Here is a 13,797-nt window from a genome sequence, read left to right on the forward strand (position 1 = left end):
GCAAGCATTGATCGGGAGTGATTCCCCTAAGACTATGAGATTGTTGGGAAGGATTGGAAAATACCCCTTGCACATTTTGGTGGACAATGGATCGACCCACAACTTTTTAGACCCACAGTTGGCCCAAAAAGGCAATATCACACCCACCTCTGATCAGGCTTTTGAGGTTGTAGTTGCCAATGGTGAGAAGCTCACTGGGAACGGTGTCTGGTCGGGGGTGGCTATACAAGTCCAAGGCACCACCATTACCATGGATTTTTTCCTCCTAGCTCTAATAAGGTATGACACGGTATTGGGAACCCATTGGCTTAAAACACTGGGCCCTGTCCAATGGGACTTTAGCACAGTGAGCCTTATGGGATGGGTACACACATCTTCAAGGGGACAGAGCAGCAAGAGGCCTAAGAGACTGATTCTAGTCAGCAAGCCATTTGTAAGGCCCATCAGGTCTACTTGTTACAGATGGTGGGTCAAATGGTAACACAAGAGGTCAGCAGTCCATGCATGGAGATTAATAAACTACTAACTGAATTTTCTAATGTATTTGAAGAACTGGTGGGACTACCTCTGACTAGGGCCTACGAACATGCTATTTTCCTTGAAGGGGGAATTGGACCCATAAATGTTCGTCCATATAGGTACCCCCACTTCCAGAAGAATGAATTGAGGATCTCATTAAGAAGATGCTCCATGAAGGTATAATCCACCCCAACACTAGTCCATATTCAGCTCCAGCGCTTTGGTTCGGAAGAAGGATGGGTCTTAGAGATTATGTGTGGACTACCAGGCCCTAAATAGAGTGACCATCCCCGACAGATTCCCCATCCCGGTAGTGGATGAATTGATTGATGAGTTACAAGGAGCATTCATTTTCACCAAACTAGACTTAAGGTCCGGTTATCACCAAATCCAAATCAAATGCGACGATGAGCATAAAACTACTTTCAGAACTTACGAAGGGCACTACGAGTTTCTCGTGATGCTATTTGGCCTTAGTAACACTCCCTCGACTTTCCAAGCATTAATGAATGAGATTTTCCATGAGTACCTTCGGTACTAGTCCATATTCAGCTCCAGTGCTTTGGTTCGGAAGAAGGATGGGTCTTGGAGATTATGTGTGGACTACCAGGCCCTAAATAGAGTGACCATTCCCGGCAGATTCCCCATCCCGGTAGTGGACGAATTGATTGATGAGTTACAAGGAGAATGCATTTTCACCAAACTGGACTTAAGGTCCGGTCATCACCAAATCCAAAACAAATGCGACAATGAGCATAAAACTGCTTTCAGAACTCACAAAGGGCACTATGAGTTTCTCGTGATGCTATTTGGCCTTAGTAACGCTCCCTCGACTTTCCAAGCATTAATGAATGAGATTTTCCATGAGTACCTTTGGTACTTTGTTCTGATGTTTTTTTTTTATGATATATTGGTTTACAACAGGTCTTGCACTGAGCAAATAATCCACTTAAGACTAACGTTGGGAGTTTTGAGAAAAAAATAATTGTATGCCAGGATGAAGAAGTGCAGGTTAGCCACAAACCGGGTTGAGTACCTAGGACACATCATATCAGCCGTGAGCATGGATCTAACAAGATACAAAGCAATCAAAACTAGCCCAAGCCAAGACAGAAAAAGAGCTAAGGGGGTTTATGGGTCTTGCATGGTATTATCGTAAGTTTAATAAGGGGTATGAGCTTCTAGCAAGGGAGGGTGGGCCTGGGCAGCAAAGGCTGATCTGGCTTTTTCAGGGGTTGAAGACGGAATTGGGGCGGTACTCTCCCAGAATGTGATGCATTAGGAAATGAAATTGGGGCAGTACTCTCCCAGAATGGTCAACCCTTGTTCTATTTCAAAAAAAACTCTACAGGGCCGAGCCCTCTCACTCTCAACTTATAGCAAGGAACTCCTAGCTGTCGTGATGGCCACTCAAAAATGGAGGCCATATTTGTTGGGGAAGAAATTCACTATCCGGACCAACCACCGTAGCTTAGTCTATCTATTGCAACAAAAATTTCACACCCCATCCCAACAAAAGCTCATAAGCAAATTGATGGGCTTTGATTTTGAGGTACAATACAAGAAGGGGAGAGAGAACCTTGTTGCAGATGCCCTATCGAGATGCCACTTTGAAGCTCTTCATGCCCTCTCAAAACCAATTCCTAGCTGGATAGCACTTGAAGAGGAGGTAGCCACTGATCCAGACCTACAAGTTCTCAAGGAGGCCATCCTTAGGGGAGGCAAACCAGGGCCAAGATATGAAGTGAAGCATGAGCTCATATGGAAGAATGGGCGGGTGATGATAAGACCAAATTCTCAGTTCAGAATCAAACTCTTTGAAGAAGCCCATTGTTTTCCTACAGGTGGACACTTGGTGTACCAAAACACACTACAATGCCTCAAGCGGGTCTGTTTTTGGAAAGGTTACAGGAAGGAAATATGAGCATGGGTCCATGAATGTGATGTTTGTCAACGATACAAAGCAGAGAACCTCCCAACCCTGGGACTACTCCAACCTCTGCCTATTCCTACAAAGGTGTGGACTGAAATATCCATGGATTTCACTGAAGGTCTTCCAACTTCAAACCATAAGTCAGTCATCATGGTGATAATAGACAGACTGAGTAAGTACGGACACTTTCTTCCTTTGTCTCACCCATATACGACCCAGGATGTTGCTCAAGAATTTGTAGATGGGGTATTCAAACTACATGGGATACCAATATCTATAGTTATTGATCGAGACCCAACCTTCATTAGCCAGTTCTAGAAAGAATTCTTCAAGCTTCAGGGGACCAAGCTTTGTATGAGCTCAACATACCACCCTCAAACTAATGGATAGACCAAGGTACTGAACTGGACCCGTGAGACATACCTCCGGTGCTTTACCAGTTCTCTTCCCCATCATTGGTCCAAATGGATCTCTCTAGCCAAGTGGTGGTACAATACCACACACCACTCCTTAACCAAGAGTTCTCCATTCGAAATTGTTTACGGATATCTACCACCAACACTGCTATAATATGTGCCAGACACCACTAAGGTACAGTCAATGAATGAAGAACTGAGAGAGAGGGAAGTTATCCTAGCAATTCTTAGGGACAACTTGAAGCTAGCCCAGAAAGGATGAAGCATTTTGCAGATCAGCATCGGAATGAGAGGGTATTTGAGATCAAGGATTGGATTTATTTACGCTTACAACCATGTCGCCAAAGCAGCATAGCCACAAGGAAATCCCAAAAGTTATCCACCTGTTTCTTTGGGCCATTCAAAGTCCTAGAGAAGATAGGCACAGTAGCTTATCACTTGGAGCTGCCAAAAGGATGTAAACTACTCCCAATATTTTATGTTTTGTGGATGAAAATGAAACTGGGGGCCCATATACACCCCATTGCCACCTTGCAACCATTGACAACTGAAGGTATTCTCCAACCCAGCCCAATAGAGGTATTGGATCGACACATCATCAAGAAGGGGAATCTAGCAGCCACGGAACTTCTGATCCAATGGCAAGGGACTTCCCCAACAGATGCCACGTGGGAGCTCTAGTCTAATCTCCTGAAGTGATACCCAGGTACCCATTGTTAGATAGTTTTGTATGCCCTTAGCTCCAATCAGTTTGATGTACTTATGACATTTATTGTAAATGAATAAAGTACATATTTGATTCATGATATATGGTGTGTTTCTGTGTAATACCCTTAAAACTGGACACTTATGAGACTTGTGTTGGTTTAGAATGTTCACAGCCAGTGGGTCGGTCTGGGGAGACCTATCCTAATAAGGCTGACACTAATGTGCTGCCAAGTCGGTTGGGGTGGCCCGTCTCTGCCACCAGGGTGAGACCCGAGGTACATGCAGTGTAGGATTAATTGAATCTTTGAACAGGACTAGATTTCTAGTATTGCCTTGGACCTTGGAGATTGATGGGCAAAACTGGAAAGTTACACCTGACCCCTAGAATCGATTATGATACTGCACTAGGTGTCGGATTGGGCTGTCTTTGATATGCCAATCAGTGAGATCCTTAGCGGGGATCAAAACCTGGGTATGTTGGGACAGTCTGAGAATTCATCTGAGTGGGTGATCATAGTGACAGGATTAACCCTTTTGTCGGACAAAGGTAATGATCGGAGATGCACTTTCTCTGATGGAAACCAAGATTGCCGGCAGCCGATTTCAATCGTTGAGATTTGTTTTGCAAAATATATTTTATATGAGATATAAAATATATATATTACGGTTTATAAACGTTTGCAAAAGGTTTTAATTCCCAGGATCCATGTGAGGAGAGAGTGCAGCATTGTTCCTTGCAGCCGAGGGAGAGGTCCTCTCTTGTCGGGCGGTGTTTGATCATTATGCGCTGAGAGGTTAAGTGTAAGGCCATTGAGGGTAATACCTGATGGGCTAATCTTGCATCTGCCCATAGTCCCTAGGTGTTACAAGGTGGCTTGGCTTAGGGACCACTTAGGGTAAGTATTGAGCCCATAGAGCCCATGTGATGGGTTTCAGGGGGTGCACTGTCCATAACAGTGTATTCGGCCAGGCCTTGTAACAAAGACTAGGCTGAACCTATGTGGCTGATGTGTAGATCAATGTTTGGGTCCCATGCCATATAAGGAAGCCCAACTAGGCAGTAGTTTGAAAGGCTAAGTGAGCACATAACCTTATTGGGCCTAAAGCCCATTTCGAACTGGGCTGATTTGATTAGTTAAACAAGGGGCGAATTCTAAGATTAAATTAGCGGATATGATTGGGTCTTAACCCTATCCACTTAGAGAGTCCAGATCTGAATGTGATTCAGATCTGGAAACCTCCTAATAGGATTAGGAGGGGGCTGATCTAATCTGCAGATAAGACAAGGGTTTACCCTTATCACTTGAAGGGAATTCTGGTCCAAATAAGATTTGGATCAGTAACTCCTAATAGGATTAGGAGCTGATAGCCTTAAGAATATATTTATATTCACATCCTCTTCAGAGCTGAAACCACAAAAGAGAGAATTCAGCATCACTGCGCTAAATTCTTTCTTGCCGCCTCCTCTTTGCCGCCGCCATATCTGCCAGTTCGATCTCCTATTCTCAATGGGAATGATCAAGATTGGATCTTGATATCCGTCCTTTGTGAAAGGGCTGATTGGAAGTAGTGCTCACATGTCATCCAACTGATTCTTGCGAAGGATCTGGTTCTTTTGAAGAATGTTGTTGATTCTGCTCTATCCTACACTGTGTCATCTTTAGTGGGAGCAGTTTTTGGTTCCTTCCTTGGGCATGAATACTTCCATTGGGAGATACTATTTCTCCATATCAGGTATATCCCTCTACTACTGCTTTTGTTCAGATCTGGTTCGGTTCTTGGTTCAAGATTGATCATTGAAAAATATGATTTTTCTAAAATAGGGAATACGATTCCCAGTAAGATGGAGAGAAATTTTTGAAATTTGCCCATTCTATTTCGCAAGATTTGGGCGTCCATACGATGAATATCTCATCCCTTCTGTGGTATCAGAGCCAGATTCAAATCTTGAACTGAATTGGATCAAATCTAAACCGGTGCAAATGGGCAGAAGGGGTTCTACCCGATTTGCGTAGATATAAGGTTTTTCTGGAAAATTTGTTTCCAGTTAATGGGAGATTAATCTGAAATTAAATTTTATAAATCTGATTATTATTTAGAATTGTTCTTTATAATTTTCTTGATTTATGGGCTGTTCATACACATGGAGATCGAAATTTTGATTGTCGTAGGGAACCTATGTTTTTGTAGTTTCTTGATTATTTTATTACATTTGGTCTGTAAAATAATTTTTTTGACTAAATGTATAGGCATTCAATCTGATGTAATATTAATAGAAATTAGGTTTTCTATTTATTTTATTTTGGATCGAAGATGGCGGCGCAAGGAAGGAGATTTCGCATATGGGAGAATCGCTATCTGCAATTTGCAGTTTATGAAATTGCAAACTATGATCTAACATCTGTTTTGCATGATGGATTGTGCGAACAGACCTATCTGACTGATTCTTGATTTTCTTTTATGAGTATATAATTTCATATTAATTTCTTGAATTAAATCTTTAATTAAAGATCAAACCCTAAACCCATTTGAACCAGATTGTTCCAAACTGGTTTGACTGAATCTAGGGTTCGATCAAGGCTGAATGTCAGCCCTAATTCTCCCACTAGTGGGCCTAAGGATTGATAATTAATTGAATGTTTAATTCAGCCCAACCTGTAAAGGCCCAGTTTTAAATTGTTAAAGTTGCTAAAAGCCCACTTCGTAGATAAAACTATTAAAACTGCTAAAAGCCCATTTTGGTTTAGCCTAAATTAAAATAGGGCGTAATTTTTTTGTTCCCTCTAGCAAATATGAGTGCATGTGATAGGGAGATTCATATGATGAACTCTCTAAAGGCCTTCCATCATTAGCATGAGGATGGGTCCTTCAGTAATGAGGAAACACACTAGAAAATGGGCTATCCATTTTGTTGTTGGGCTTGTCTGAGTGTTTCATAAGATGATAGGGGCGTCATAGACCGATGTGGGAGGGGCTTCACTAGAAAATGAGAACTCTCTCACAGTACCTTGGCGTTCACGAATATGATGGGTGAACACTCATTGGACAGAAAGGTTTGCCTGAAAATGGCTCTGAACCTTGCCTGACAGAGGACAAAGGGAAAACTCATATGATGAGTGGATATGATCCTTCACAAAAAGGTGGTGGGTTTTGCAGCTGAAACAGTTGGCTCCATGCACCCTATGTGGTTTCTCACATTTCTAGAGACAAGTCGTTGTCTCCATCACTGAGATGGGAGGGAAATCTCAAAGATGAACAAATGGGAATGGAACATAGATTAAAAGCCATATCTATGTAATGAACATGAATAAAATTAGGTTGTGGACTAATGTTTACGGTTTAACCAAAAAATGGCTAACGGACAATTCGACAAGCTTCTTGATGACAACAAACTTAAGGGCCCTAATTACGCTGACTGGTACCGTAACCTCATGCTGGTACTGACTTCTGAAAATTTGGATAAAATTGCCAAAAACCCCACCCTGGAGCATCCAGGTGATCGGGCTTCTGAGGACCACAGAAGGGACTACCTGGAGTGGGAGGAAAAGAACTCCCTAGCCTGTTGCTATATCATAGCTTCTCTGGACAATCTAATACAGAGGCAGTTCGATCAGATCGAACTGGCCAAGGACATATTGGACAGTCTGAAAACTATGTACAAAGAGTTGAATCATTCTACTCGATAGAAGGTCTTGAACCAGTTCATGACCGCTCAAATGACCAAGGGACAGCAAGTGCATGACCATTGTCTTCGGATGATGGGATACATAAACGAGCTGGAAGCCCTAGGGTTTGGGCTAGACTACGTCACCAAGGTAGACGCCATTCTGAATTCTTTACCTCCATCCTACAATTAGTTTGTCATGAATTATAATATGAATAAGCTAAACGTCAGCTTACAAGAGCTCAACAATATGTTGCAACGAGTTGAGGAACCGATTCGTAAGCATGAGCCCATCGCCATGCTTATGGAAGCAGGCAAGCATGGCAAGAAGGGGCCCTAGAAAAAGGGAAACAAATCCAAGAGACAGAAGAAGGACAAGGCATCCGATGCCTGTCACCATTGTCACTAAACTGGCCACTGGAGAAGAAACTGTCCTGCCTACCTAGAATCCAAGAAAGGTAATCCCGAATCCTGTGTCATAGAAACCAATTTGTTGGTTACTTCTGCTTCCTGGTGTATTGACTCTGGCTTCGACTCATGCATGTAACGCATTGCAGGGTTTCAGAATAAGCAGAAGATTGAGTGAGGGAGAGGTGACACTCTTCTTGGGAACTTCTGCAAGCGTTGCAGCTATGGCCATCGGTAGCGTAGAATTGTTTTTTAGAGAAGGATCACTTGTACTTAAAGATTGTCTTTATGTACAGAATTTAAGAAGAAATTTAATTTTTGTCTCAAAATTGTGTGCTGATGGATATTCTACTTTCTTTAGTAATACGATTAATATTAAAAGAAACAACAAATTCATCACATGCGGGGAATTGGAGAATGGTCTCTATATTCTGCATCCTTCTCTAGAATCCAACATAGCTGAAACTATGTCGGTTAACGTTCCCAAGAGAACTCGTGATACCATTAGTCCCACGTGCTTGTGGCATCACCGTCTTGGCCATATCGATTTTGATCGAATCACAAGGTTGGTAAAGGATGGTCCTTTGGATTTTCTAACTGTAGAAGATCTTTCCACTTGTGAGCCTTGCCTTCATGGTAAGATGACAAAACGGCCATTCGGCGGCAAGCCTGAAAGATGTACGGGCATGCTAGACCATATACATAGTGATGTATGTGGGCCCCTGAATGTTAGGAGTTGTAACCAACATGTATACTTCATCACCTTCACCGATGATTATTCACAGTATGGTTACGTGTACATAATGAGACACAAGTCTGAATCCTTTGAAAAGTTAAAAGAGTTTAGATAAGAGGTCGAGAAACAGTTGGGGAGAGAAATTAAGACCCTTCGATCCGAATGAGGTGGCGAGTATCTCTCTGATGAATTCAGGGACTACCTAAAGGTCAACGGGATAGTATCGCAATTAGCTCCTCCTGCTACACCACAACTTAACGGTGTTTCAGAGATGAGGAATAGGACCTTACTTGATATGGTCCGGTCACTTATCGCACACTCGGAGTTACCCACATCCTTTTGGGGATACGCATTAGAGACTAAGATTTACGTGCTGAATAGGGTTCCAACCAAATCGGTTCCGAGCACTCCATATGAACTTTGGAGCGAAAAGAAACCAAGTGTCAGACACTTGAAGATTTGGGGTTGTCCGACACACGTTAAAAGAATGAGACTGGACAAATTGGAATCCCAAACCAGCCGTTGCCTATTTGTAGGTTACCCCAAAAGCTCTATGGGCTATCTATTCTATGACCCAGGAGAATAGAAGGTGTTCTGTAATCGGAATATCCATTTCTTGGAGGAGGATTACATCCTAAACAATCATCATCAAGAAGTTGTTCTTGATGAGGAGAGCTCAGGAGTAGTGGGAGATGTCCCACAAGTTCCAGGTAGTGACCAACCTAGAAGATCTACCCGGGTATCCAAGCCACCAATCCGTTTTGGTTATGACTAGGATAGTTACCTGGTGGAAGCCTTGACTAGTGAGGAGGATCCCGTGACTTATGCGGAAGCTATGTTGGACATAGACTCCCTTAAGTGGGTAGATGCCATGAGAGCTGAGATGGACTCAATGGAGACCAATGGAGTTTGGACTCTTGTAGATCCGCCCCCTGGGGTAAAAGCAATTGGTTGCAAATGGATTTATAAGAGGAAGAAGGGCCCCGATGGTAGGGTTGAGACCTACAAAGCTCGTCTGGTGGCGAAAGGGTACCCTCAGAAAGAGGGCATCGATTATGAGGAAACATTTTCCCCTATGGCCATGCTTAAATCCATTAGGATCCTGCTAGCTATAGCAGCATACCATGACTACGAGATTTGGCAAATGGATGTCAAAACTGCGTTCCTGAATGGAGATCTTATTGAAGATATCTATATGTAGCAGTCACAAGGCTTCATAGTTGTGGGTCAGGAACACATGGTATGTAAACTGAATAGATCCATATATGGACTTAAGCAAGCTTTTAGGAGTTGGAACATCCGATTTGACTCTACTATCAAAATGTTTGACTTTGAGTACAATCCGGATGAGCCCTATATTTATAGGAAGACCAGTGGGGATAAGGTTACGTTCTTGGTTCTGTATGTGGATGATATCCTACTCATTGGGAATGATGTGGGAATATTGACATCGGTCAGAGTATGGTTTTCACAGCAATTCTCCATGAAAGATCTTGGAGAAGTGTCTTATATATTGGGTCTTCGACTCTAGAGATAGATCGAAGCAGATAATAGGATTATCCCAATCTGCTTACATTGACAAAATCGTCAAAAGGTATAGCATGGAAAACTCCAAGAAGGGAAACGTTCCTTTCAGGCACGGAGTTGCTCTCTCCAAGAAGATGTCTCCCAAGACATCTAAGGAGATCAAGGGCATGAAGAATGTTCCCTATGCCTCTGCCGTGGGGTGCATCATGTATGCCATGCTGTGCACTCGCCCTAATATTGCTCATGCGGTGAGTGTAGTAAGTAGATTTCAGGCCAAAACTGCGTACCTTCGAAGGACAAAAGAGTTTTGTCTAGTATTTGATGGTGCATCACTACAAATCCAAGGATATACTGATGCTGACTTCCAGTTAGACCCAAATGATAGAAAGTCTACATCTGGTTACGTATTCACGACAGGATCGTGTGCTGGAAAAGCAACAAATAGGGGTCCACGACGGATTCCACAACCGAAGCCGAATACATTGCCGCAAGTGAGGCTGCCAAGGAAGCTGTGTGAATGAAGAAGTTCATCCAAGAGTTGGGAGTAGTTCCATCCAGCACATCACCCATCCCGTTGTTGTGCGACAATAATGGGGCCATTGCTCAGGCTAAGGAGCCACGAGCCCACTCGAAGTCCAAGCACTTCGAGAGGAAGTACCACATATTGTGGGAGATTGTTGGTAGAGGGGACGTCCTGATTCAAAAGGTAGCTTCAACGGATAATGTTGCAAACCATTGACTAAGCCACTCACATAGAAAGTGTTTGAGAAACATGTGGAAAGTATGAGACTCCGACTTATTTCAGATTGGACCTAAGTGCAAGTGGGAGCTGTTAGACAATTTTGTATGCCCTTAGCTCCAAACAGTTTGATGTATTTATAACATTTATTGTAAATGAATAAAGTACATATTTGATTTTTGTGTAATACCCTTAAAACCGAACATTTATGAGACTTGTGTTGGTTTAGAACGTTCACAGCCGGTGGGTCAGTCTGGGGAGACCTATCCTGATATAGCTGACACTGATGTGCCGCCAAGTCGGTTGGATGGCCTGTCTCTGCCACCAGGGTGAGACCCGAAGTACATGTAGTGTAGGATTAATTGAATCTTTGAACCGGACCAGATTTCCAGTATTGCCCTGGACCTTGGAGATTGATGGGCAAAACTGGAAAGTTACACCTGACCCCTAGACTCGATTATGATACTGCACTAGGTGTCGGATTGGGCTATCTTTGATATGCCAATCAGTGAGATCCTTAGCGGGGATCAAAACCTGGGTACATTGGGACAGTCTAAGAATTCATCTGAGTGGATGATCATAGTGACAGGATCAGCCCTTTGTCGGACAAAGATAATGATCGGGGATGCACTCTCTCTGATGGAAACCAAGACTACCAGCAGCCGATTTCAATCATTGAGATTTGTTTTGCAAAATATCTTTTATATGAGATATAAAAGCATATATATTACAATTTCTAAACATTTGCAAAAGGTTTTAATTCCCAGGATCCATGTGAGTAGAGAGTGCAGCACTGTTCCTTGCAGCCAAGGGAGAGGTCCTCTCTTGTCGAGCAGTGTTTGATCATTATGGGCTAAGAGGTTAAGTGTAAGGCCATTGAGGGTAATACCTGATGGGCTAATCTTAGATCTGTCCACAGTCCCTAGGTGTTACAAGGTGGCTTGGCCCAGGGACCACTTAGGGTAAGTGTTGGGCCCATAGAGCCCATGTGATGGGTTTCAGGGGGTGCACTGTCCATAACAGTGTATTCAGCCAAGCTTTGTAACAAAGGCTAGGCTGAACCCATGTGGTTGATGTGTAGATCCATGTTTGGGTCCCATGCCATACAAGGAAGCTCAACTGGGCAGCAGTTTGGAAGGCTAAGTGAGCACATAACCTTATTGGGCCTAAAGCCCATTTCGAACTGGGTTGATTTGATCAATTAAACAAGGGGCGAATTCTGAGATTAGATTAGCAGATAGGGGTCTTAACCCTATCCACTCAGAGAGTCCAGATCTGAATGTGTGATTCAGATCTGGAAACCTCCTAATAGGATTAGGAGGGGGCTGATCTAATCTGCAGATAAGATAAGGGTTTACCCTTATCACTTGAAGGGAATTCTGATCCAAATATGATTTGGATCAGCAACTTCTAATTGGATTAGGAGCTAATCCCTTTAAGCTTATAAAAGGAGGAAGGGGTGGCAGCCTTAAGAAGATATTCATATTCACATCCTCTTCAGAGCTGAAACCACAGAAGAGAGAATTCAGCATTAGTGTGCTAAATTCTTTCTTACCGCCTCCTCCCAGCCGCCGCCATATCTGCCAGTTCGATCTCCTATTCTTAGTGGAAGTGATCAAGATTGGATCTTGATATCAGTCCTTTGTGAAATGGCTGATTGGAAGTAGTGCTCACGTGTCGTCCAACTGATTCTTGCGAAGGATCTGGTTCTTTTGAAGAACGCTACTGATTCTGCTCCATCCTACATTGCGCCATCTTCAGTGGGAGCAGTTTTTGGTTCCTTCCTTGGGCGTGAACACCTCCATTGGGAGATACTATTTCTCCATATCAGGTATATCCCTCTACTACTGCTTTTGTTCAGATCGGGTTTAGTTCTTGGTTCAAGATTGATCCTTGAGAAATATGATTTTTCTAAAATAGGGAATATGATTCCCAGTACGATGGAGAGAAATTTTTGAAATTTGCCTATTTATTCCGCAAGATTCGGACGTCCATACAATGGATATCTCATCCCTTCACCCATCTTGAGGACAAGACGATTTCTAGGGGTGGGGAGATGATATGGATCCCAGATCCTACTCCGAATGCATCCCAGCTAGACCACCTGTCACCCGAGCACCACCTTGCATGGGAATCTTGCATGCAGCTTGCCACCTTGCATGAGGGAATATTTTCAGTTACAAGAAAATCAATTTGGTTATTCGGTGATCCTCCACTACTAGTTGTAACGGATTGGGTTATATAAACACCTCTGTCTGAGAATAAACATATATAGTGAATTAATATCCAAAATTGTCCTCTGTTCTTAACTACTTTGTGAGCGGTGCCGAGCACCATTGCTCGGGGAAAGAAGAAGATCTCTTCTCTTATCAGAGAAAAGACCGATACCATTTCCATGGCTGTGCCCTCCTCTTTCCAGTAGTAGTTGCAAAGAGAAATCAGTCATGTCTCCTCTAACAACTATTAGTCATATATTTTTCCATTGAGAATTCTATCACATTAAGGTTGTGTTGGGTTTGAAGGAAAAAGTAGGAAAAAAAAGAGAAACCTTTACAAACCTTATATAGATTTTCCTACTTTTCCCTTCCTTTCCCTATCTTTTCCTTCAAACCACACATAACCTAAAGGTAAATTATAAGTATGCAGTCAAGAAAAGAAAGGTAATAAAGCTCAATCTAATTAAGAAAACTGAGATGTTTTTGGTATTAAAGAATCCTAATTCACCTTATTGTGATGGAGTTTGCAATTGCGAATTTGCGATAGAGTAGGAATGAAATGTTGGGAATAAACTAAATTTATCCACAAACTATTTCTCTCCCAAAAATAAAAACTTGTAGATATTCAGCTATCACAATTCTAAGCAAGATATCAACAAACACAATCATAAGCCATGAAAAGAGAGACACACACGATATTTAACGTGGAAAACCCCTCCAATGTGAAGGGTAAAAAACCACGGGGCCAAGGAGACCCAACCAAAAATCTCCAGTAATAACTTGAGGTAACAATTACAGCAACTCAAACACCACAATATGCTCAGAAACTTAGAGCAAATACAGATTCTCAAACATACAAACGAGAATACCAAAAGCAGTGAAAATAACAGTCAGAAAACTCACAAACGTGGCTACTGTTCATGCCACAACA

Source organism: Nelumbo lutea, chromosome 1 (genome assembly GCF_056320005.1).
Source record: "Nelumbo lutea isolate HS-2025 chromosome 1, American lotus-T2T, whole genome shotgun sequence".
NCBI classification, from domain to species: domain Eukaryota; kingdom Viridiplantae; phylum Streptophyta; class Magnoliopsida; order Proteales; family Nelumbonaceae; genus Nelumbo; species Nelumbo lutea.